Source organism: Triticum aestivum, chromosome 1B, assembly GCF_018294505.1.
Source record: "Triticum aestivum cultivar Chinese Spring chromosome 1B, IWGSC CS RefSeq v2.1, whole genome shotgun sequence".
NCBI classification, from domain to species: Eukaryota; Viridiplantae; Streptophyta; class Magnoliopsida; order Poales; family Poaceae; genus Triticum; species Triticum aestivum.
This window is the reverse complement of record NC_057795.1, coordinates 242,839,670-242,863,305: the sequence shown is the minus strand read 5'-3', so window position 1 is coordinate 242,863,305 and position 23,636 is coordinate 242,839,670.

The following is a 23,636-nucleotide window of genomic DNA, read 5'->3' as shown; positions in this document are numbered from 1 at the left end:
ATCAGCTAAACCGGACGAAGTGATTTGTTGACCACTATGCCGGGTTGTGCGACGCTCTTCAACTTGCTGTGTCTTCAAAGAAAATTTTGGATCCAAATGAGCAAGGGGGTGAGATTGTTTTACTTTCCGGATTGTGCGACGAATTCTTTGAACCGGTACAAGATCTGAATCGGAAGAAAGAAGGATTACCTCAACATGTTCTGCATGGCTGGCCTCAGCATCATCCTGGGAATAGTCATTGTCAATAAGATGAACGAAAAAGGAACCAAGTGAGTCAAGTTCTACCTCAGCGTCTGATTCCTCATCTTCTGGCGGATCAGAAGACTCGGTGGTTTTCTTCTTGCCAGCTTTCTTGGTGGCCTTGGTCTTTGCACGAGGAGCCCGGGCCGGTTTAGTCCGTTTCCAAAAGGAGCTGTTAGCCTGAAATTAAGACAACGAAAGGTTAGTACACAGCCAATACGGAAGCAAATCAGTAAAGTATTTAGATGAACTTTACCGCTAGCGGTTTATTGGAGACGCAAAACGGAGCCAAACCGGTTTGGCTGCATGCAGAGATCGGTTCATCAAGCATTTTCTTCACCGACTCAGTAACTTCAAGATCGGTCATTACTATTTCATGATATCGTTGAGGGTCTTTGACATCACCAGTATACTCATGCATCAATCCGGGGCGGCGGCTTAAGGGTAAAATGCCCCAAGATACCCAGCAACGGACAAGGTAAATGCCAGTTAAACCGTTGGCCATCAGAGCCCTGAGCTTGGCGAGTTGAGGTGCAAAATTCTTCCGTTCTGTGGTGCTCAAGCGTGAAGGTAATGGGTGGCCATTGCTAAGCCGGTGAGGGCGATAACCCGACAAAGGATTTTCTCCATCAAGGGCAGTGTTCCGACAGTAAAACCAGGTCTGATTCCAAACTTTAGGATGGCTATGATGTTTTGCATGAGGGAAGTCAACTTCTTTCCTTTTCTGAATTGAAACGACACCAAGCTCTGTGTTGGGACCATCTGAGAATTCCTTGCGGCGGTTCAGATGAAAGAAGTCCCGGAACAGCTCCACGGTTGGCTCTTCTTGAAGATAAACTTCGCAGAATACTTGAAAGTTGCATATATTGGACACAGAGTTTGGACCAATATCTTGCGGATGGAGTTGGAAGCTTGCGAGGACATCCTGGAATTTTTTTGATCCGGGCGGGTTGAATCCCCGGTCTAAGTGTTGCATAAAAACAATCACCTCTCCTTCTTGAGGTTCATGTGGACATTCCGATTCCGGAACTCGCCAGTGGAGAACCCTTTTTGAGGCTAAAGCACCAGTGGTGACATAACCGTTGATTTGTGTTTCCGTGATCCGGGACGGAACCCAATTGCAAGCAGCGAATTGTTTCGTCATTCTGGAAGGAGGGAACTGAAAGAAAAAGCAAGTGCCGATTTTACAATTTATGGTTTAAGGTATACAATTTAGTGTTAAACCGGAGAAAATACTATGCAAGGTTCAGTTGGCGGTTTAAGAGAGGGCTAATGATATATGGCGGATTGGCTATCAAAGGTTAAACCGCCCATAGGCAGAAGGGCCAGGATTCAAAATTTCTGCTAAGTGTTGACAGAAACAGGTTTCACACAATGATCAAATTTATTTGGATCTACCGCACATGCGTAATTTTATTTTCTGTGATCTCTAAAGGCGCTAAGCAGAACAGGGAAGGTCATGTACTCTACAGAAGAAAGAGGACGATCTGCTAGTATTAAAAACGGATGCAGAGTAACTACCGCATGAGATCTACACTGCCATTGGATCAAAACTACAACGGTAGAAGGAAGGACGAAGAAGAAAAATGAAGAACTGTACAGAGGAGTTCGCAAACCCTAAACACAGATCTAAAGAATGAGGAAAGAGGAAACTTACCACTGCAGATTTGCTGCGGAGGGGTGCGACGAGTTTCTGGTCTGTTTCAGGTTGATGCAGCGGCCTTTGTCGATGCAGTTCTCAAGGTTCGCAGACAGCGGCGGAGCTTCAGAGCTTGGGCGTCGCAAGGAAGAAGAAGGCACAGAAGGGGAAAAGAGAGAAGGGCCCTCGGGCCTTATTTATAGAGGGAAGAGTAAAACGGCAGGCACGAGAATCAAGGAGCCTGAAACGACAGAATGGGTGCGCCTGTCGCCTCGATTTTCGGGATAACCATTAAGTGAAGGGAATCTTTTTAATCTTTTTATACAGAGATGATGTCATGATGGACCGTTGCTGTGTTCAGAAGATGACGTCACGGCGGTTTACAAAATTTACAGGAGAAGACAATATGGCGGTTTACGAAAATACAAGAAGACGCCTACAAGATATCTTTGAAGTATTGAAGATTGACATGAACAAATTCAAATCAATCTGGGGCCTAATGTTGAGGATATAGCTACTGAGTGTAAACTGGCCAGGAGGGCCCGGTTCACCCTCGACTATGCTGAAGCCCATGAAGATCCAGAAGATGGCGTTTTACTAATGAAGCTTAGAAGCCCGCAGCCCAAAGGCGGATTAGGGCCCATAGTGGTAAACCGCCATGACTATGTAAACTTGTAATATAAGTTAGGAAAGGAGAGACCGAGCCGGACACTTTGTATGAGTCGGCCTCGGGGCTCTGTAGACCGGTCGGGCGTCAACCTGTGTATATAAAGGGACGACCCAGCGGCGGTTCAGGGACAACAGACAACAACTCGTGACTCGGGTAAGCGTATTTGCTCCCCGGTCATCGAAACCCAATCAATCCCATCACAACTAGACGTAGGCTTTTACCTTCATCGAAGGGGCCAAACTAGTATAAACTCTCATGTCCCTTGTCCGGTTTAACCCCTTCAAGCTAACCCGTTGCGATGGCTCCACGACTAAGTCCTTTCATGAGGACATCTGACGTGTTAATTCCAACTTCCCTCAACCAAAACTCACATTTGCTGAACTTGGCGTACAACTGATGTTCCTTGAGCTTCTCGAGAACCAAACGCAAATGTTCCTTATGTTCCTCTTCATTCTTCGAGTAGACCAATATGTCATCAATGAACACCACGACGAACTTATCCAAAAACTCCATGAACACCTTGTTCATCATATTCATGAAATAGGCAGGGGCATTAGTCAAACCAAATGACATAACTATATACTCATATTGCCCATACCTCGTGGTAAAAGCTGTCTTAGGTATATCCTACTCTCGGGTCTTCAACTGGTGATAACCTGATCGAAGATCAATCTTGGAGAAAACTTTAGCTCCTTGGAGCTGGTCAAACAAATCATTGATCATCGACAGAGGGTATTTGTTCTTGATGGTCACCTCATTCTGCGCACGATAATCAACAACCATCCTCAAAGATCCATCCTTCTTTTCAACTAGAAGCACTGGGCTCCCCAATGTGATGAACTTGGTCGAATGTAACCTTTCTCCAGTATCTCCTCAATCTGTTTCTTAATTTCCTCTAGATCATTTGCGGGCATCCGATATGGTCTCTTTTATATCGGTCCGGTGCCTGGCAATAACTCAATCAAAAACTCAATGTCTTGATCCGGTGGCATGCCTGGTAACTCTTCCGACATTGGGGTAATCCTTCACCACTAGTACTTCCTCCTAAACAACTCCTGATAAGGAATTTACCTGAGTCCTCCTCAGCGCATGCCTAGACACATACTTGATCCTCTTTCCTTCTGGAGTGGTGAGAAGAATTGATTTACTGGTGCAATCGATGTTTCCCTCATACTTGGATAGCCAATCCATTCCTAGTATCACATCCAATCCTTGTGACTCCAAGACGATCAGGTCGGTGGGGAAAACATGTCTACCTATGGTTACTGGCAACTGTTAGCATCCCCTACTAGCTATATATTCTGCTCCTGGGGAACTTACTAACATAGGTGACCTAAGGGCTACTGTTGGCAACTTATACTTATCCACAAATCCCCTTGATATGAATGAATGAGATGCACCAGTATCAAAAAGAACAAGTGCTATAAATGCATTAATCAAAAACTTACCGACAACTACGTCGGGTTGATCCTCAATCTCCTCCACACTAACATGGTTCACCTGACCTTTGGTGAAGGGGTTGGGCTTCTTTGCAGAACCTCCATTGCCATTTCCATTCTTTGCTTCAGGACATTCAGTGGCATAATGTCCGGTCTTCCTGCACTTGAAACACGTAATCACTACAAAAAAAGTACACTTCTATGATGATACGTGTTTGTCACAGTAGGTCGCGTTTTTTGTCATGCATGTACATCCATGACAAATTTATGACAGAATCAAGATAGTCATACCTGTGCTGTCGTAGAAGTGTTCCATGCCATTACCAAAATTATCATCACGGAAGTGTCCACTTCCATGACGATAAATCGCGCGTCACAAAAGTGCTTTCGTCAAGGGTGACCGACACGTGGAATCCACCGTAATGGAACGCTATTAAGCTATCAGGTCGGGTTTTGGATCCGATAACCCGTTAACAGCCCCGATCAAGGGGATTTTCCACGTGTAAAATCATCATTGGCTGGAGGAGACATGTGTCAGGTCCGCGTTGGCACAGGTGTCACTCATCCAATGGGCGAGACACGTCTATGATATGTTGACACGCGGACCGGCCCATCAAGTTTAATTGGGCTGGCCCAACTAAAGGCCCACAAGATTTTGCGGACCATAATGGGCCGGCCCAGCTAAAGGCCCACAAGATTTTGCGGACCATAATGGACCGGCCCAGCTAAAGGCCCACGAGATTTTGCGGGCCATAATGGGCCGGCCCAGGTAAAGGCCCACAAGATTTTGCGGGCCATAATGGGCCGGCCCAGGTAAAGGCCCACAAGATTTTTGTGTGCCATAATGGGCCGGCCCAGCTAAAGGCCCACAAGATTCTTGCAGATCATAATGAGCCGGCCCAGCTAACGGCCCACGAGGATTCGCCGACATTAATGGGACGGCCCAGCTGTAGGCCCACAAGATTTTGAGGACCCTAGTAGGCCGGCCCATTAACTGGCTGCCATGTTTTGGGCCAAATGCCGGCCCATATTTGATCCGGTCCATTAATGGCCTGCCAGGTTCCGGACCTAAAAGTGGCCCATATGAGATCCGGCCCGTTATAAGCCTACCATGTTGTGGGCCAAATTACGGCCCAGATCAGGTCCGACCCTTTAAGAGGCTTTGGGCTCAATTATGGCCCATATCAGATTCGGCCCATCAACTGGACACTGTGCTTTTGGGCCCACTTGCTAAAGGCCCACTTAGTAATTCGGCCTGATATTAGTTTTAGCCTGTTAAGGGCCCGTTTAATATTTCGGCCCTATATTAATTTCGGCAGTTTAAAAGACCGTCATATAGTTGGGCCTAACTATGGCCCGGTTTGCATCTGGCCTGCTCGCAGCCGATATCTGATTGGGCCAAACAAGGACCGAGACAATTTTGGCCTGTTAAAAGCCCGTGATTTGATTCACACAATCATGGGCCGGGGTTCATTTCGGGTTGCTGCCGGCCCGTGAGCTGTTCGGCACGTTTCAGGCCTACATCGTGATTGCATGACGGCCCGATTATATATCGTAATTTTACGGTTTGGCCGGTTTACTACGAAGACAGGATATATATACAATAAATAACTGCAGCATCATGAATAAGAAAAAACCTAGACTATACAATAAAGAAATTACGTTCATATTACATCCACTAGGCATCAAATTTCGCCACTATGATAATAAAGCACAAGCAGATAGCAGATTACATACACTGGGCATCAAAGATCGCCACCAGTGCAAATTAACATGCCGACAAAATAATATACAAAACCGACAACACTTCAATAGAGTTCAAGAAAGGTTAGCCCTGCTGGGGAGCTGCAGCGCAAGCAGCTGAGCAAGATGATGAGATTGCGCTTGTTCAACACTTATATCTTCCTCACTGTGAAAGATAAACAAGCAGACAGATGACAGGTTTTGCACATAAAAGTATTAGTGCTGACAATTCATCACATTTCTTACTAACGAATAAAGTGACACAATTTAAAATTGCATTAACACAATATGGTATTGTTCAGGTCAAGATATGGCAGGAAATGACATTGTGAAGGAGTTGGCAGCTTCACGACAACACTAGATTACATATCAAGAACTCATAAGTATAAATTGTTAGTGTGTTGTCAATTTATACCATTTCAGATTGGCAAATAAAGAGAAGGTTTAAATAATAGTAGAATGATATGACATTGTTCATAGTTAGGACATTGCAGAATATGACATTGTGCTGTAGTGGGTAGGTTCACCACACCACTGGATTACGGATGAAGAACAGAAGCATACATGCAGTGCAAAAGAAGATCACTTGCTCTGTATAGTTTAATTTACATGGTATGAAGAAGGAACTTGGTTGTACAACTGAAAACTTAAATTGAGAAAGGACAAACTTTTGTTTATGAACTACATAATAAACTTTAAACAAGAAATTTGATGCAAACACCAAAAATAAACAGCTGTTGCAGTCATGCCTAACCAAATATATACAAAAAAGTTTGAAGGCTTGAGATGGACAAACTTACATTATTGGTGAAGACATGCTCTGTAAAGGCCTTGTCCATGCTAATGGGGGGGGGGCAATTCAAGAAGTTTACCACAAAATCTTCTTCAAAAGCATTGCCTTTATTCTACATTTTGTTAAGAGTAAATATAGATGTGATAATATACGAAAAAATGGAGAATATTTAAGATAAGATGAAGAGTGATGCTACATAACCAAGTAGCTATAAATGTAAGTGCAGCGATACAGGAAAAAGGTATAGCCAAGAGCAATGCACAGCTAAACTTCTTCAGTACCAACCTTATGGTAAGAGTAAATATAGATCTGATGTGTAGAAAATGGAGGGCAAAGGAAAATAAGCTGCAGAGTGATGGTACATGAACAACTACCTATCATTATAAGTACACTGATAAAGGACATCACGTACTTACAAGAACAATGCAGAGCTAAAAAAACATTGGCATTGGATATATTCTACACTAATGTAACCATTCATACAGATCAGATAATTTGGAGCGAACAATTGATAAGCAAGCTATCATGCATACTGCTATCACATAATGAACCAGGTATGTATGCAAGTACAGTGATACAAGACAACATGTACTAACAAGAGCAAATCAGCGGGCAACATATTTGCGATATCCTGACGTTCTTTTCAAACCGGAATTCTTCTTCAAGCAGATTTCCTGCAAAAAAGATCCATAAGGCACATGCGGAAAAGTAGAAGTTCAAATTGTCATGTGATTTCATAGACAATACCTCATCCTAGGAACAAGACCAGTGCATAATAAGGTTTTTCCATTCAATGTCTTCTAAATTTAGCACATGAGACTTCACCGGAAATTCGTTTATAGACTTGACATCAAAGTGTGATTTCCTCAGGTAACACCGATACTGCTGCAATGCTTCCTTGAAAAGCACAAGCAAGCTTTGCTCGTCAACACTATCCAGATTGACCCTCGCCTAGTTACAACAATGTAATGTAAATCATTGATGTGTTCAATCAGCAGAAAACAGGAAAATAATAACCATGAATAATAGCACTTACACGTAAGTTGGACAGGAAGATGTGAAAATAGTGTTTGTCTTCACTATAATCTTCCCATGATGGGAATATATGCATGTAGTCCCTAACAACATTGAAAGCATTGTCTTTTAAACTGGGAATAAATGGAATGGGGTTCCAATCTGCAGGAATTGGCCGTCTCTGCAGTTGGGATGGGTCTTCGTCCGGTGGACTTGCTGTACTTTTTGCTGGAGTGGGATTTTTCTGTGGTACAGTTGGTGCTATGGCAAATGAAATCGGTATACCTTTTCCTGGAGTGCAGGTCCTGTTTGGTGGGGCTAGTGGTGTGGCCAGTGAAGTATGGGTACAGTCTGTTGGAGTCGGTCCTACGTTTTGTGTCACTGGTTGTACAGCCAATATAAGTGGGGTGCTGTCTGATTTCTCCGGCACCACCATGTTTTTCAAGGACTTTGCTGGTGCTCCTTCAGGTTCGGCAATCACCCTCTTACTTTTTGATGTCTGATGCACAAGAACAACATTTGCATGGAAAAACATGGCATGTTGACAGATGGAATATGTATTGATAATGGATGGGCATGGCATCTCGACATATATGATGAGTAAACTAAGCAGATGGCGGTGCAACAAAGTAGAAGAAATGCAAGACAACATATGCAAGATACCCGCAATCAATAAAACATTGCCAAATTAGAACAGGCACCTTGATGGGTGAACAGGACAGGCCATCTGCCTTTGACTCCTCGAGGTTAGAATAGTCATTAGGATCATATTCTGAACAAGAATCAACAGGTGGGAAGCGTACGAGTTTCATTGCATCCAGAATAGGACTCAATGCCTTGGTGCCAATTTTGTAAGTCATTCCAGTGTTTAGCTTCAAGAGTGGACTGCTGCTAGTGCGACACAAAGCACCTACATAGATCATAGTGTAGATATAATGGGAAAACCTTAAGCATCAGAGTAAAATCAGCAAAGTGGAACTTGCTGGAATATATGTGCTAGTATTGCCGGTACAGCTAGAAAGGCTTCGGATACCAGCTCTCTTCAAGTAAAGGTGCGGTACTGTTAATATGAGTGTAACTCTCAAAGGCGACACAGCTCCCCGCATTTCCTTGCTATTCTTATAGGATTCAAGTGGGCATGCCACTACAAATCCTATTCCTATGTTTACAAGATCCTACGAATCAAAGAGGCTCAAAGTTTCCATCACAACCGACCGTATAGACCTCTACACTGCAAATGTCCCTGCTCATCTTCAGTACAAGGAACATACTGTACTACTATCATACTCCCTCCTTTCCAAAATATAAGTCTTGGTAGAGATTTCCACTATGGATCACATACAGATGTATCCAGATACATTTTAGAGTGTAGATTCACTCATTTTGCTCCATATGTAGTCCATGGTGGAATCTATACAAAGACTTGTATTTAGGAACGGAAAGAGTACATATTAAAGAAGAACGGAAGAGGAACATGGTAAAGAAGAGCAAGCAGATTTTGGATAATAAAATGTTGGTTGCGCAGTGCCCACACATGATGAACCAGAGCGCATTAAGAATGCAACTCCCAGTTGTCTCTTGACCATTTCAGGCGGTTGGATGAAGATCCTACGTCTCCTAACCCTTCTTCTTCCTCGTCTTTGATTCTTCCCATATAGAACACTGCACGGGTCGCCGGCCGGGCCACCGTCCCCCACCGCCTGTGTTCCTCCGCCATCCACACCCCCACCCCTGCCCCAACCCCCACCCGCGTCTAGTTTTCTTCGTTCGGCGAGGCCCCACAACCACCCGAGCCCCTTCGATCGCACCGCAAACTCCGGCGAGCTCTGAAAAATCGATTGACCCAATTTTGACATTTAGTCTACTGTGATTTAACTAGTGTGGAATATAAAAGGGGAAAACCATAAGCATTGGGAGTATAGTGTTAAGCGTGCCATGGCGGATCTGAAGGTGCAAACGGGACAAAGGCAACTTTGCAACCAAGACAAGAAATCAGAGTAAAGCAGTGGCGATCTATTTCTTGCTGCGATAAATAAGTTGAGCTGATACGAAATAGTACCGCCTCTGGTGCGGTGCCATGTACGCATCTGCTGAGAATTTGACGGTGCTGTAGTAGCGATGGCTGTCGGCGGCGTGGAAGCAGATCTAGAAAGGTAGACGGTGGCGGCGGGGCGTGGTGGACGAGACGGTCGTAGGAGCGGCGCCGGCAAGGTGGACGACGGCGGGGATGAAGCGAGAGGATGGGATGCAAGGATCCCGGTCCGAAGGCGTGGATGAGGGAGGTCGATCTCTTGTAATGGACGGCGGTGTCAGGGTATCAACTCCGGCATGGTGGAGGAGGACTGCGGTGGATGGGGTGGCGAACGGCGGCGGACGGAGGAGGGTGGGGTGGAGAGGGTGTTTTGGCGCCCACGGAGTACGAATGGGGAAAAGGGAGGTAGAGAGGAAGGGGCGAACCATGTATTCAGGGCGCGCTTGTCTCAAATGCGAGGAAATTTACAAACTTATCCCCCGTTTCAAATTTCTACTACATCACAGCAACATTAGTCGGTTGGGGATTGGACGGTAATCTCGCATACACCGAATATTGCCGACGAGAGTTTGTTTTTGGCGCCCACCGTGTATGAATATGAATCGGGGAGGGAGTCGATTTCGGCCGAGGACACACTATGTTTTGGCACCCACCATGTATGGATCCGGGTGAGAGGCGGTTACGTCACGTTTGGGTGAAATTACAAACCTACCCCTATCGAAACCTACAGAAATCCAGCAGATAGGATTTGCGTGGCAGGGATAGGCAGTAGTAATTTCCATCTCGCAGATTTTGGTTTCGGGCGGTTACTGCGACTTTCCCCCCTTCGTTCAAATTTTGCAGAGTGCACGTTTACCGTGCCAACTCAATTCGAATCCCATTTGTATTCTATTTTTTTGGGCGGGATCCATTTTCAATTGGAATTACATTCTATATACATCATTTTTTATATATACTTTCAAAAGCACAACAAAGAATTCTGCCCCTTTATATGTATAATATGATTTACAAATACAATGATCTCAAAATCTTAAGGTTGAATTCGATTTTTTTTAACCAAATTATGTTCTACTAAATTGTATGGATTAGTAATATCTACATATTAAATAACATAGATGTGCGTGAATTCATATGAGTATGCATGTTTGATAGATCAACTTTGGTTCGAGTATGGATTACATGTATCATCATCTCGAATTCAAATATTTGAATCCGTTTTTGTTCACTCGTTTCACGCCCATCTCTCTCGCATGCATGGTCCTTCAGGTAGCTATCACTCTCTTTTCTCCAGCTCACCCGCACGCTCACTTCATGTTTCTCCTATCCTCGCAAACATGGTCTCTCGATGTCTCCCTTGAGAAGTGTCACACTCTCCCTATCATTATACATTACACGTTTTTCATTATCTCTCACGTCTCTACTGTTCTCTGGTATTACTCAGTACCTAAGCTTTCTTTTTCACTGCCACACACACAGTCTCTTCTCGTCTTTCACTTTGTCTTTCTCTCTATGGGATTCTCTCTCACACCCTATATGTCTCTACATATGACTCATACCACTAAAATTACTTCTCTCTCTCTCTCTCTCTCTCCTGTAGACACAACATTTGTTGCGGTCTCCTTTTCGTCTCCATCCTAGAATGACATTATTCATTTGTTTACCGATCAGACAACCCTGACTACCTTCTCCTCTCTCTCTCTCACACACACACACAACTCCTGCTTCCACTCCCCTTCCCGACTACCATCTCTCTCACACACACATAAAACTCTCTCTTTCGCACCCCGACTCGTATTTCTCTCACAAACATTTATCGACTAGCTAGCCTCTAGATAGGTTTATACACCCGCACACTCGTGCTTCCACCATCGCATACATGTCTCTCTCCTGCTCCTTGTATCTATGTAGATTTTTCTTCCCTTCTTGAGACACGCCCTCTCGATAATGCACACATGCACTATTGCCTTATTTTAAGCTGATACCTATTGCACACACACTCCTTGTGTCTTTGTCACACATGCACTCCGTCCTCCTCCACTCTCCCTCTCTCTCACACACACATGAGCTTTTTGCAACAACTAGCAAGATGCCCATGCGTTGCACGGAACATCAAGATGCACTTGTATGAGTAGTTTATCTTGTGGGGGAAAAGGATGAACGAGGGAAGGCCTTATTTGCAAATGTGGAGAGGGGTGTGGGTATCTTTTTGCAAAATTGCCATAGTTTCCTTCCTATCCGTCAGATATAGAGCGGACGGCCTATATTGCAGGATGGCAGGCACACGATCATCACCGACAATGCTTTTTATAAGAGTAGGGATAAAAAATAGAGTTGGTGATGATGGTGGGCCTGCCATCCTACAATGTAGGTCGTCCGAGTTATATCTGACGGATAGGAAGGAAAATATGGCAATTTACCCGCAGTCTTCACCACATTTGCAGATAGGCGTTTCCTCGTTCATCCTTTTCTCCCACAAGATCTTGATGTTCCGTGCAACGCACGGGCATCTTGCTAGTAAGAGTAGAAATTAGACATATACCACTTCTCAAATCTTGAAACCAACAACATTCCTCCCTTATCTCATCAAAACCGCCAAAGGAATATATTTTGAGTGAAACATAACATATTTTTAGTGATATACGTATTTCAAAACTAGACTTTTTCCTATCAAATCGGTGAATATGTATTAGTCTACTTTGATCGTGTGGCAACGCATTGGCACATTGCTAGTAGTTATTATAATTTTTTGGACACCAGACAAACGGTGGAGTACATATACGAAGAGAAGAGGCGCACGCACGCAGTCGGCCTCTCGCTGTCTCGCACACATGAGTGTTACGTAAAGGCGACGTTAACAAATAAACCCTAAAACCCTAGGTGCACGATTGCTGCATTCGCGGGTACCGGGTACGTGGTGGAGCACCTTTGTAGGAATAGTCAGCTCGCGTGATAATTTGATCCGTAGGAGTTGATGGTCGGGACCACAGGTGAACGACTTGGAGCGCGGTGGCTCGCCAGTTGCCACAGATCGAGTAGCCACGTTTAAAATATCGTTTTTTAGCGGGGTTAAGAGTTCCGATTTTCAATGGCGCGTTATAAGTAGTAAGTAGTTTTTAGAACGATTGGTATGGAGCGAAAATGGAATTCATAGTACTACGTACCTCCTTGGCGTATGGTTGTATGGTTTTTTTGCGATGGAGGTTGTATGGGTTTATGTTGCGAGATGTTGAACCTGGTAGTTCTAGGGCAAATACTATGGTTTAGATTTAGATGCTGGTTTTCAGTAATGAAAATCGGAAGGGGAAACCCTTCTTTGATTAAAAAAACTACTACCTCCATTCTAGTTTACTAGTCCCCATCGTACTTCGGGTCAAAGTTTGTCCACGAATTTTACTTGTAAAATGTGAATGGAAAATGGGATTTTGTTATACCCAAACAAAAAAGGACTGGAGGGAGTGATTGCTCTGACACGGACGCGACCTCTCATAGCGCAGGCATTGAACAGGCGCGCCGTCCAAGAGGGCCGCTCTCGCTGCAGGCCCGGCTGAGCACGCCTCCTCGCCGCGTGCAACCAGCTTAAGACTGCCCCGCCTGCCTTCATTAAATCCGCGCGTGTGCTGGCAACACATCCTTCCGCGAGCCAGCAGGCATTTTAGAACACAAAAAATGACTAAAATAAAATTAATTTACGCATGGTCTTGACTTGTTGCGCTCGCACTGGTAGCAGGAACTAGTAGAGGTTTTTCTTTATTTATAACTCTCCTCACATTTTTTTGGCTTTGAAATGAATCATGGTTGTGGACATTATGTATGAAATGTGCAGATATCTGTGAACATGAGTTTGATGTGGAAGTTGAACTTGGAATGTCGGGCGTGCGCGTGAACTATACCATGTCCAATGCTTCGTCTATTATTGTTTGGAAAGTAATTGCTATTATTACATGACCCGAAAAAACATTTTGTGCCACATCAGTAGATGCACGGACATCACAATAGGCATGCTGACTGGATAAACATTTAAACCTAGCTATTATGAAGGAAATTTTGTATTGACAACAGTTTTAGATAGCAGGAGACGCCTAGCCTGCTCTGCCTCTGCTAGGTTATTTCTGGCTTCTTCCATCTCTTCTTTGGCTTGGGTGAAGAGAGCATCTGATTGCTTTTTTCGCTTCTTCAGGAACTCAGCTACATTCTTAAGGGCTGTTGCACGCTTTCTTTCAGCCTTTACTAATGCCACGAGGACACGAACAACTGACGACTCCACCTGGCTTGTGTGTAATCCAGCATCATCTGGAAATTTGCACCTTGTGTCTAATCCAGCATCATTAGGGAACTGGCACCTTGTGTGTAATCCAGCCTCATTTTGGAAACATGATCTCGAGGTTGACCATACTTCCCTCTTCGCAGGAACTGCATCCGGACATGAAGTTACTTCTTTTTTAGATCAATACTCAGAGCAACCAAGATCCATTTAGTAGAAGCCAGATAAACAGAACTCGGAGAAGTGAATTCAAAAGGAAAATAAAAATAAAAACAGACTACAAGGTGAGAACACCCACTCCCTACATCAAGCTAAAAACGAAAGCATTAGGACGATTAAGACTCTTCTTATTACACATCAAAGAACACCACGCTTAAGAGAAACAGAAACTATAACATATACACATCAAAGAACACGAGGCTACACGAAAGTAATTGAAAGGGTGTTACTTACCAAAGCTCATTTTACAGGTTCGGTGTAGCTCCTCTTTAACTTGCCACACTCCTTGAAGATGTTCCGAATATCCCGTGTTTGGTCTTCATTGCTCCTCTGCATGTTCGCACTCGTGGTTTTAAAATCTCAACATGGCAAGAAAATTACACTACTAGTAATACTCGCGCATCTTGTGGGCAACATTAAAGCACTCGTCTGCCATGTTAGAGCATCTCCAACAGAATTGCAATGCACGACACTTTAAAAAAGCATTTATAGTGCTGAGATCGAGAAGTAGATAGAGTAGAGGATAGTTCTAAGCATAGATAGATAAAAAAAGATAATTCAACTACTCCTCGTCGTCCGACTCCTCTTCGGTGATGTCCTCCTCCGACTTCTGACTGTAGGCGTGAAGACACCGATCGTCGTTGGATTCCCAGGGCGACGCTGCTCCTGGCCTCATGTTGAATTGAGCATCCGCTTTTCGCCTACGCTTGTCCTTGCGATAGGCGGCTTGCTCCGCCCTCCTCTTATCCCTCCCCGCCCTCCTTTGTGCATAGAACTCGCGCTCGTTGATGATGTCCTGCGGGAAGTGTTGGCGCCACAACACCATGGCTTCCTCGTCCATCTCGGCGGTGCCGAGACGGTGCTCCCGCCTCCGGTTGTCGTGACGATCTTCGTCGGTGCTAAGCAGCGGCAGAGGCGCGACCTCCTACGCCCGCTCCCGCGTCGACACGTTGGGGAAGTTCAATGTTCTATGAGGCCACCGGAGGCGCCACGCCGCCACGTTGTACGCGTGGGCGTCCTCTTTGGCGGTGTCGAAATTGCCGAGGCCAAGGCGCATCCCGCGGAACCGGATATCGGCGGAGAAGTCGCCGGAGGGGCGCGCGAGGATGTCGCGGTATCCCCAAGTTTCCCGGTGACGCGGCGACATGGTGGCGCGGCGGCGGCGAGGCAAAATGAGCGGGGAGAGAGCGGTGGCGAGGCACAGAGCGGGGAGAGAGCGGTGGCAAGGAACAGAGCGGTGGGAGGGCGTTGGATTTTATAAAGCGCGTCGGACGCCGCGCGCCAAAATTAGCGCATGCCCGGCCGCTTTTTCCCGCGCGCGAGCGATCCTTTCCCGACATCTCTGCTATCACTACTCTCTTCTGTACTGTTATATTTATTTTATATTTAATATTTAATATTTATCTCTACTTCCTTTACTGTCTGCTTTTTTTCTCTATGCTTTTTTTCTTGCAATATAGGACGTCTGATTTATATCTGACAGATAGGAAGGAAAGAAATGGGAATTTTGTAAAAAGATACCCATACCCCTCTCTAGATTTGCAAATAAGCCTTCCCTCGTTCATCCTTTTCTCCCACAAGATAAACTACTCATACAAATGCATCTTGATGCGTGCAACGCATGGGCATCTTGCTAGTTCTAAAAACCTTTCCATCATTTGCCACACTACTGGTTGTAGATGAAAAACCTACCCAAGCACAGCGCGATACAGAAGCGACGCACAATTACAAGCTGATATTCTGTTGGACAATGGAGGCTATAACCAATTACTTTTACGGGAACAATAGCACCCAGGAAATTTGAAGGATAGCTATGAACAAAATTGGAACTGCACATGTACTGCTAAGTGATTCAATACACACATTACCAATCGAGGAGGAGAACGATGGTCACGGCGGCCTCTGTGAGTCATGGTCGGCAACGGGAGTCAGTTCATTGTCCATGACGGTGGTATTTCTGCGCTTGGCGTCAGCTTCCGGGAAGCAGAGCCGAGACCGTGGAAGACGATGCCGGGGAAGAGGGTCCATGTACGACGACGACGGTGGACCGGCTCCAGTGCGGCGTACGAGGTCATCGATGAGGCAGATGCGCTGCGGTGGACGAGTGTGCCGATGTAAAGGGGAGGAGCACGAAGGCTGCAGTGCCGTGGAGAAGTCTATTTTGCAGTGGGGATAGAAAATGGGGAGTATTCAGGTGTACTACTCTGGGTGCTGGGGTGGGGTTGGCTGGGTAGGGTGAACCTGAAGTTACAAAAACAGCCCCCTACCAAGCGTCATCCGTAGGCCTGTTCCGAAGGCTATGATGGTAACTTCCCACTGCTCGAATCAGGGTCGTGGGACATTTTCCCACCGACCTCAAAATTTTGTGACACTGGACTCCCCGTGTGGCGTGTTGAGTGATTCGGCTAAGCAACTAGCAAGTAGTAGTAGTAAACTCTGCATATTAGGTTTGACCAAAGTCAAACTTCCTAAAGTTTGACCAACTTTATAGAAAAATATAAACATTTACCATAACAAATATGTATGATGTGAAATTATATTCAATAATGAATCTAATGGTATTTATTTGTTATTGTATATGTTAATATTTTTTGTTATAAGCTTTCTGAGAGTTTACAAAACTTGACTTTGACCAATGCTAATACGAGGACTTAAATAAAAATGGAGGGAGTACACATTTGTTTTCTTAGTTTGTAGTGAACTAATCATTTGTTGAAATTGTGAAATAAATATATTAGGCTATTGACTTCGAATGTAATGGTCTATACAATTCAACAGTTACAATCATTGTCGAATCCCAAGATGTATACAAGGTCTATAGTACTTCACAACATGCTGAAACTCACATAATCTCAGTCAAATGAGAATCTAAATGCATTTCATAGTTATTACTTTGTAGGATGCAACAAAAACAACCATAACTCTACATCAGCCATTATAGAAGCAACATTTTGACATATCCCAATGTGTGAATGAAACGTGCAGAGAGAGCTTTTGAAGATGGAGCAGATAGGGCGGGAAAGATTGTATGTATGTGGACGAGAGAGTAGGAGACAAACCTAACGAGACAGAGAGAGAGATAGAGAGAGAAAGAGAGAGGAAGAAGTTAGGTCTGTGAGAAAGATGGAGATATGTAATATACGTGAGATGCCTGTGCATCCGGATTCTGTATACGTGGAAGGATAAGAGACAACATGTTTGATGAGAGAGCTGGAAAAACATGGACGAGAGGGGACGGATCTCGTGGGTTGAGGGATTGACAATTTTGTGCGGGGGAGAGAGGGATTGGTAATTTTGTGCAAGAGAGAGAGGGTGGGGGAGGAGTCAGTCAGCCGTCGTCACATCACCCTCCTTCCAAATGACCCCGCATTCTCTAGTGCGGTGTGGTCGCCATCTTCGATCTGCTCGATGCCCTCTTTGAAGATTGAGGTGTTGTGCATGTTGGGGTGCAAAGAAGCACAAGCGAGAGTGGTCACCGTATAACCTTGGATGGGGATGAATTGTGTGCTCGGGGGAGTGTGTGTGTTGTGCTGCATGTGTTTGTGTGTGTGTGTGTGAGAGAGAGAGAGAGAGAGAGAGAGATATTGAGAGAAAACAAACCTAAGGAGAGAAATGGGTATTCACGAAGAGATTGTGCGGCCCTTGAGGTGGGCAGGGGCCGGGTGAGGGTGTCAAAATGTGCGCGTTGATGCATGTGTTGCATGCGATCGTGCGAGGGACAGGCGAATCGAGAGAGATGTTTGTTGTGTTACGGATGCTCCTCCCTCTCTCTCTGTCTCTCTCTGTCTCTCTCTCCCTCTCTCTCTCTCTCTCTCTCACTCACACACACGCGCGCGCGCGCACACACACACACACACAAGTAAACTAGAAGACCGTTCTCTCATGTATACACAATGTATCGGCATCTGTCTATGTCTCACTCATGCATGATCATTTGCACATTCACACCTCTCTATGTCTGTATCACACGCACACCCTCTCCACATTGCCCTTCCGCCACAACACACATATGGACACATACACACGTTCTCTCTCAGTCACACACACAAAACCAGTATTAAAAAAAACTAGGGCGCACCTAAAACGTCCAAATCCAAATAAACACGAACTGGAGCTAAATTCAAATATATGGAAATATTGCGGCGTCAAGAACTTTCCCAGGAAAAAAAAGTTGAGTAGTATTTGAGGATTGTTTTCACACACACAAAAAGGTTCGGTGGATGTCCTTCGAGCGCGACACGGTGACGCACCGTTCGATTGACCACGCGACCGCGGTTCACGCGATTGCACAGGATTCCATACCGTGGTTGTGGTACTAACTAATAAAAGCGTTGCCTAAGTCTAATGTTTACATGTACTAGTACAGTTTTCTTTTAAGTTTGACCAACCTTATATAAAACTAAAGTAAGCTCCCACACGCGCACTCATCAATATGCTGCCGCTGCCGTTGCGCATGCCGGCGCCCGCCTGCTCCGGCCAACAATTTCTTGCCCATCACCACCGTGTTGCCGCCATCCCTGTGCCATGAAGCCGAAGGCTCGCCCGCTCACGTCGTCTGCAGTCCCTCCTCGTGATGCCTCCGCGCTGCCAAGCACGCGAGCAGCTGGTGGAGCTGCGTCTATGCACGCAGCGTACGAAAAGGAGGACGAGCGCGTGCTCCAGCGTGCTGGCAAGGAGGAACTAGCGTGTCATTGTCGTCTTGGCCCGTGCGGAGGAGGCTCGCATGGTGGCTGTCGCGGTGGAAGCCGGTCGCGCGCGCGTCGAGCCCGCAAACCAGGTACGGACGCGGAATCTACCTTCGAGACCTTGAATGCCACTTGGATCCTGCAATCTGAAGGAGCAATTTGGGTCAGTCGACTCATGTGAGCCGTTTGATGCAACATGGATGGCCAGAAGGGCTTCTTCTACCTTTTCTGCTGTCTTCTTCCTTCGCTCCGTCGAACTTGTTTCACAAATTGACTGACCCAAATTATACTACTAGTACGAACGTGTTAAGTACAGTAGGAACACGAAGATACAAGCAGTAGTACCAACTGCAAGAAGAACAGCAGTAAGACATAGTACTAGTACTACTGTACGTACTAAAGAGTTCAAATAACAAGAAAGAACATACTAAACATAGTTATGCTGGGGCCTAAGCACAACACACCCTTGAAAATAAACTAAGCAACTAGTCCGCTTGATACTGCAGTAGTACCAGCATGAGCGACGGCACTGCCACCTACTCGGAGTTCGAGTCCACGTCCTCGACTTCGTCCTCGTCCCTCTTCCTCTTCCTCTTCGCTGATGCTTCTTTGCTTGAACTGGACACTGGGCTCTACTTCTTCATCCAACCCTTGTAGATATTTAAACAAAGGTAGGCATCCATTGCTACGTACAGGATGTGATCTTCATCTAATGTCTTCGACTCCCATGCATGATGAAACTCGTGATGAGGTTTCTTCAGTTTAGCGTATGAAGGATCAATCATGGCTGCCGCCAGGGTCAGCATTGAAGGTTGAGAGGAGGACACCAGGCTTGCCTTTTGGAGATCGAAGGGCTGGTCTACAACGAGACCTATCCGACGTAGGACATCCCTGTTGTTCTTAAAGCCTACAGTAACGAATTTCACTCTTTTGTCCTTGAGGAAGTTCTTAAAATCCTGGCACTGAACATCGGCATGGCATATGTGGTAGACCAAGAAAACATTATGTACGCAAACCTGGATCACGGCGGGCTTCTTCCTCTCTTCGTCCTTTAGATCCTTCTCTCGTCCCAGGACTGTGGTGTACTCAACATCTAGCCCAGTGACCCACTCATACGTTGAATTGTTGAACATGCGTAGGAAGCGAGCAAGCCATGCTTTCACCATCACGGATCCACGTGTGTAGATGACGATGAACTGATCACCGGTGATGGCTCTAACCTGGTACTCAGCAGCGACCATGGAGATTTGGGAGGCCATGGATTTTGGAGGAGGGTTAGGAGAAGTTGAAATGTTGTACCCCGCAAAAACTGGGAGCGAACTAATGTGAAAGGACGGGACGACTGGGAGCGAACTGTTGTAAGGTAGAAGACGGGGACGAGTAGGGCATGCGAACGGCGTGGGGTTGCTGGCTTGCCCGGTGGATAAATGGCTGCAAGCCCCCAAAGAGTTCTCGAGAACTATGCGGGACCCACTAGATGTCATGTCTACTAGACCCATATCATAGGCCTGACGGTATAGCTTCTGCCTGTTCGCATGCCATGCCGGCGCATGGATGTAACTTCACTTAATTCCGTCAACCGCGCACCTCCCACGACCTTCGCCTCCCTCGCGCGGTCGCGCCCTTTGAGACTTCGACCAGCTATAAATGAGCAATTTTTTTGCCTACTCCGCATGCATGATACTCCCTCTGGTCCTTTTTACTCCCGTCAACCGTTTGCAAAGTGTTTGACCAAATTTATACTTTTTTTGAACACCACCTTATATTAATTAACCAGCCACACCAGTACACTCATTCGATACAATATTCACCACAAAGGGTGGTACGTTATTTACAAGAATACCATCTAATCTATTGTCGAAGCTATACTTAGCGATTAAGTGTGCCACCTTATTGGCCGAACGGCTAATCTTTGACAGTTGAAGATTGTTGATCAACTTCGAGATGCTCAACACTTTCATCTTCAGGTCACGCATAGCAAACCTGTCATAGTCCCCCGATGCAAGAGACGCTACCACAAAAGCGCAATCAGTCTCTAAAATTACAGGATTATGAAGAGAAATACCTATGTAGAGACCGGCAATGCAAGCCCTAAGCTCCGCTTCCTCCACGCTTTGACAGGCATCAATGAAATCCCACGACCAAATTTATACTAAAAATATCAATATCTACAATACTGATTATAATGAGTATAAGAACTACGTTTTATAATGAGTGTAAAAACATTGGTTTGACATTGTGAATGTTGATACATTTTTCTATAAGTCTGGTGAAAGTAGAGGTACATTGACTTCAGACAAAACTTAAATGCACAATGCAGCCTAGTTCCTCCGTCCAGGTGCGTGCCATGTCCTATCTTGTCATCACAACAAGGTTAGCTATTAGAGTACCACTACCTCCCTTCTAGTTTAAAGGGCTCGATTCAAAAATTTCACCTACTCTTATCAAGATAGTAGAGGCAGTGGAATAGTTCTTGAAGTCTGCAAAATTACTCAATTAGTGTTGTCGTTCTTCACAAAAAAATGTGTTTACCAATGCATGCAAGAACACTAGTTACTCTAACCCCCCCTCTTCTTTAATTCTTTGCCACATCAGCATGTTTGCTATTCCCGTGTGCATGATACCAGCTAAGATACCACCATTATAGCCAGCCTTAATCATCGCATGCAATAATTTAGTGCACCTTGAAATATGAACATGTGTGGGGCGTGTATGTTTTTAATGACTTGAGACTATACCTAGCCCGGCATGCAAGATGACTTATTATGCACCGTTCCCCATACCTACAGGAAGCCCGTTCGTCTCCAAATCTTTTCCTCTCCATGTGTGCAAACAATATGCCTGCCAAACTCTCCTTCTCCCTCCGGCGGTCCCACCACTCCATCCCGTGTGAAAAAATATGCATGCATGACTCTCCTCCCCCCACGCTCGTCCAATCTGTTGTGACCAGCAATATTTCCACCCCTTCGCTCCCCCGTAATTTACTCCAACAAATATGCCCACGTAGCTGTTATTTAACTGCAGGTGCATTGGGTCACTGGCATATGGGCCCAACAGGGGTTCGGCCCACATGTCAGTGACGTAACTGGACCTGCAGTTAAGTTAGTGCAGCTCAGTCCATATCTTACGTAGGTGTGCCATTGCTCACTATAAATACTGCGCCTCCCACGACATCGCTATCTCCTCCCCCTCACATTCACGTTCATCGCTATCTCCCCCCTCCCTCTCACGTCGACCACCATGGCATCGCCCCTCCCAAGCCCTAGGAGCCCCTCGCTGCACTGCACGGACAGTCACGCGTCGCCGTTCCGTTCCTCGCCGCCACTAGTCGAGGAGGACACATCGGTGTTCCGCTCCTCACGGCTACGCGACGCATCGCCGTTCCGTTCCTCGCTGCCACTAGTCGAGGAGGACGCATCGGCATTCCTCTCCTCGCCGCGACGCGTCGCGTCGCTGTTCCGTTCCTCGCCGCCACTAGTTGAGGAGGACGCATCGGTGTTCCGCTCCTCGTCGCGACGCGTCGAGGTGGACACGTCGGTGTTCCCAATCTCGCCAGCACATGCATCGGAGAACGCATCGGCTCCCCGCTACGAGGAGAACGCCATGCCGCCCGCCGAGCCCCCCCAGGCTTGAGGAGTTTTGGAAAGAAATGGATGTTGCCTTGTGGGAGGCTTTGGCTCCAGTAGAGCGCGCCAAAAATAGAGGCGGAGACGAAGGCAAGGAAGAGAAGCGCACCACGGAACAAGCTGCCTGGGAGGCCTATGTCGCGTCCGAGAGAGTCAGGCAATTGGCTCTTTGGCAGAATGCTCATGCGAGGGCCGTGAGGGTGGCGGAGGACGCCCGTGCCGACGCCCTGAGTGCAGTCGGGCCCAAGCGCCTCATCTACGCTTGGCGGTACGTGGACCGGGTGCACGCTTCCAGCGAGGAGGAGTACCTATTGGCGCTGGATCACCACACCGGTGAGATCGCGCTCGCCCGCCAGCAAGCCGTCAATCAGCACCTCGCGAGTTGCGAGGCTGAGGAAGAGGCGTTGTGTCGGCGTGTTGGGAAACGGTTGTGCACCAGGGCACTCGTGGCGCGCCGCAAGTGCTTCTGCGAGCGCCGTGGCCTTTAGGAGGAGTATAATTTTTGTTTCGTAAGGCGGTCTCATTAGTTTTAGGACGCAAATGATAAATCCCAAACGTTCAAGAATTTTTAGCGTCCTTAATTAAGTATGTAAAAGGGAAATTTTGGAAACCTTGTGTATTCGTACGCATTTTGCAAGTATGTGCATATAGCACAAACTTTACTATATACTATCGCACTACACGTCTCTCTCGATATATGCTTGCAGACTGTGCTACTCCCTCCGTCCAGGTCAATAAGTCATCTTTGGTTGTGCACTGTGACCAAGAAGGAGGGAAGACTTATACACCTAGACGGAGGGAGTACTACTATTACTTATGTACGTGCAAATGCACGTTTTAACATTACGATGCGGTTTTTGTAAAAGTAGAAAAACAGCACTAGTCAAGCTTGTGAAACGATTCAATGCAAAACAAATGCAAAAATGCTCGTTTGATTGTTTACTTTTAGATTCCTTCTCTGTGGTTATTTCTATGTCGTACTTTGTATGGAGTATCTCACTGGTTGGAAAGGCATGCAAATTGCCAAACCGCTTCCTACACCCTGTATCGAATTTTTTTGCCTAACAAGTTGTGTCGTGCAATTGGAATTCCAACTTGAGTACTACTACTAGTAGGAGTACCAGGGGCCAGTTCTTTTAGGCTTCTAGTTTAGTAATCCCATAACTACTACCTCCGTCCTGGTTTATTGGTCCCCATTGTAATCTGTGTCAAATTTTGATCATAAATTTAAGTAATGAAATGTTAGTGCATGTCACATGCACTACTCCATCCGTC